Genomic DNA, 3,789 nt, shown 5'->3' with positions numbered 1-3,789 from the left:
CTGTATCACCAGAAAGCGGGATTGCCCAACTTCGCAGCAATCTCTACCAAAAATACACAATCTATTCATTGAACAATATTGCATGCTTCTCAAAGGGGTTTGCTTCTTTATCATCATCATCACTTCCACCACCACCACCACCGTCATCATCACCATCTTTGACGGGTGCACGTCACGAGACCGACACCCACGAGTCATACAGCCCACGGGTCAATCAGCTCACAAGTCATACAGCTCTTGAGTTATACAGCTCCCGAATCATACAGCCCGTTAGTTCGACACTATAAGCTAACAAGGCCCACGAGACCGTGTTGTATCAAGGAGGTACTAGGCAAGCTTGCCTAGTACCTCCTTGGTTGTATCTGTCGAACTCGTGGGTTGATTTTACCTGCTGTCGAAGTCATGGGCTTTATTTGCCTAGTATCGAACTCCTGGGCTGTATAACTCGTGAGCTGTATGACTCAATGGACCTGTTTTCAATGTCGAACTCGTGGGCTGTATGACTCGTGGGTGTCGGTCTAGTGGGATGACCCCTCTTTGACAGGGTTGATGTAGTACATAACATGTAATTTCATTACAAATCCTTACACAGACGTGCTCAGCTGGTTGTGTGTTTATCTTGTATTGGTCCAAAAGCTAATTAGTGGCTTCGCTTTAGTCAATTAGGATAACTTCCTATAAACTGACTATAGTCCATTAGCTCCCATGGAAACAGTTCAGGAAGTTTGTTGAAAATTGATATGAAATTTCAAGGGACCTAAATAAAAAAATAAAAAACCCGCTCTTCTTTCAATGGCGCCTATATCCATTACTATTATACATTATAAATTATAGTTAATTTAATGCACATGGTGAATGTCTATCTGGGCATTTGAAGAACTATCTATACCAAATAATAATAATGATAAAGAATGGATTTACGCACTTTTACAAGTAAACTATTCAGATAATAAATATACAGTTAAGTTTCATATTCTTTTAAAGATTATTCAAGAATTATAGCCTGCCTTTTAACTTAGTAGTTATGCTATAGTTATGCTTCATTTATAGGTGCAAATTCGTCGACAAAAAGTATGATATCTTTGTATATGCAGTTACATCATCACCTCATTTTCTCGCATTATGTGGCCGATTTTGTGTACGTTCCTCATGATTTTACCACAATATATTTGAAACTATAAATTGAAGTTTATTCGCATAATAGTGATTATAGGTATCAAATGTGCCTACAAATTTTGTACCTGTGTATTGTATCATTTTCCTGTAAAATAAAAGAAAAAAGAAAGACTTCGAAAACGTAGCATCACATCTTAAACAGGAAAATACGAAGTATAAAGTGGCGTCTCATATTTATTCCCGTTGCAATGTATATGTCGACAATTTGTGTTACGGAATGCGATACGCATAAATTTTCTCTGTGTCTGTTCGATCATATTCAAAAGATTAATTTAAAACGAAATGGACAAACTCGCCAAGTCTTTATAATTTTCATCTTTATCACACAACACTGTGAGTGTATGTGAGTGCCAATTATTTACGTCTGGTTTATATACACTGATATGAAGATCTTTATTGGTGCATGTTTTTGCAATCGCTGTTTTGATATGGTAGAACAATCGACTAGCACTGTTTTATTGGGAATGATTTATTATCATAAGGCATGTTCTTAAAATATCCTATTTTGTTTTTCCGGAAGGGCGCAATGTATAATCCTTCTTGTATTGTTTGCATGTGGTATTGTATGCAAAATCATTAATAAAAGTGATGGGGGGGGGGGGGGGGTTAGTGGGTGAGGATCACCAGACACGTAAAGACAGATCCTCATTCTACGAAAAGAAGGCCAGCTAAAGCTTGGCATACTTCCCAGCAAAACATGCATGCGGCCGTGTTTCAGATTTTTTTCTTCTTTTTTTTTCGGAATCTATAGCTATTTCAAGATTGCTTCGGGGAGATTTAAACTTAGTACTCACTACCCCTATACTATATAAGACTACAAGAGCTATTTCGGGGGGAAATGATAAAAGACCCTCTATTAAGTAATTTTCGGGGATTTTTTTCCCGAGCTGAGCCCCGAAAAATCAGGAACGCACATTCGATACAAATGACCACCCGAGTGGGGGAGGGGGGGGGGGGGGGAGGGGGCGGGACCTAAAATATTCACGGTTATAGAGCTGTATTCACAGCTCTAATATGGTACCAAGGTAAGGAGCTATTACACAAGCTCCTTGATGGTACTGTACCAGAATCCGGCATCACCAAGGCTGCGTTCACATAGAAGTATTCGCTATTCGCTATTCGCTATTCGCTATTCGCTATTCGCTATTCGGGCACCGAGTACTGTACACCATCACCCGCACCGTCAACTCACCATCTCATGCAGTGAGGATTTCTTCCTCCTACATTCCAGCAAATGTTATTAACAATTTCTAAACTGCATCAGAATGTCAGTCTACATGCTTATTTTTGCTAAAGGGCAAATCCAGACCAAAATTGTCATTATTTCATAAACGAGAGACGGTATACGCTGCAAGAAAATCGAACAAGCTCGATTCCCACTTTGCTATACTATTCGCAGCTATTCGGCACTTTTGAATCTTTTCTTACCTTCTTGACAGATACAATGAATCCTGATGTGTTTTTTTTTTTGTATTACTGTACTTCAGATGAAATAACTTTCATAGTTATAAATATACATTTTTGTGCATAATGTGAGTCTGTTTTATGAATAGCAATTGGGACCTTTTTCAAATAGTTGTTTACTGAGGTCCTACTGTACAAAAGATTTTTGTGTGACATACAACTTGTGTCAAATATTTTGACCTTGCTTCTGTGTATTGAAATTTGAACCTGTATATTTTTTTTTATTTTTTTACTTTTTACACTCTGAAATTTGTCAGAGGGAATACATACATGTGTTTCCATTGTTGATAAAGTTCCATAAATTGTAATCTTTAAATAGGCCTGAGTGTTAAATTCACATCTTTATGAATAATTAGATATATGTAGGCTTTTTGATATAATTTGCTTTATTGGTTTTACTTTTTTTTTTCATTGATTAATGCTGAGCTACATCTTAGTTAAGCACTGGATATCTTGTAAGTCATTGCCTTTATTTATTCACCCTCTTTACTCTTGTCCCTGTTACTGTGTGTCCAAGTCCAAGTTATTTTTTTTCTTCTTCCCATTATTCAATCCCTTATTCTGTTTAAATACATTTTTTTTCTTTTAACATCCGTTAGTGTGCTTTCTCTCCCCCCCCCCCCAATTATCATTTCATTTTCGCATATTGTATGTATAAATTGTACATAGTTTTCAGGCTGAATTTTCCAGTCTTGTGTATCTGGTGTTTTTTTATTTTTTGTTTTGTATCTGTAAATAGGAGTTTCTGCAATTTACAAGCTTTGCTTCTCAGCAGGACTCCTATCTTTTCCATCTCATGTACTAGTATATCTTTTTAGCTATCTGTCATGTTTGTGTAATCATTGATTTCTTGTCTTCACCCAATACCGAGGTATTACAATTTCTGTTATTTGTTTTCTTGGTGGAATTGAACAAATAAATTGAATTGAATAGTGCCCTCCTAATGTGAACCGGTGTGAGGAAATCCTATCGTTCGATTCAAGCTATATTCGCGTGCCCTCGAAAACGAGCCCCGAATATACACCTTTTTTTTTTAGTACGTACTTCTGTGTGAACGCAGCCTAAACGCACGCACTGCGTCCATTGTGTTATGGTCATGTGACATCATGACTGACTGTCAGGTGATTCCGTAATGGCATGTTACGTAGG

Source organism: Diadema antillarum, unplaced genomic scaffold, assembly GCF_040938485.1.
Source record: "Diadema antillarum isolate AM-2024a unplaced genomic scaffold, OU_Dant_1.0 seq00001021_RagTag, whole genome shotgun sequence".
NCBI lineage: Eukaryota > Metazoa > Echinodermata > Echinoidea > Diadematoida > Diadematidae > Diadema > Diadema antillarum.
Note: the sequence above shows the minus strand (reverse complement) of the source record.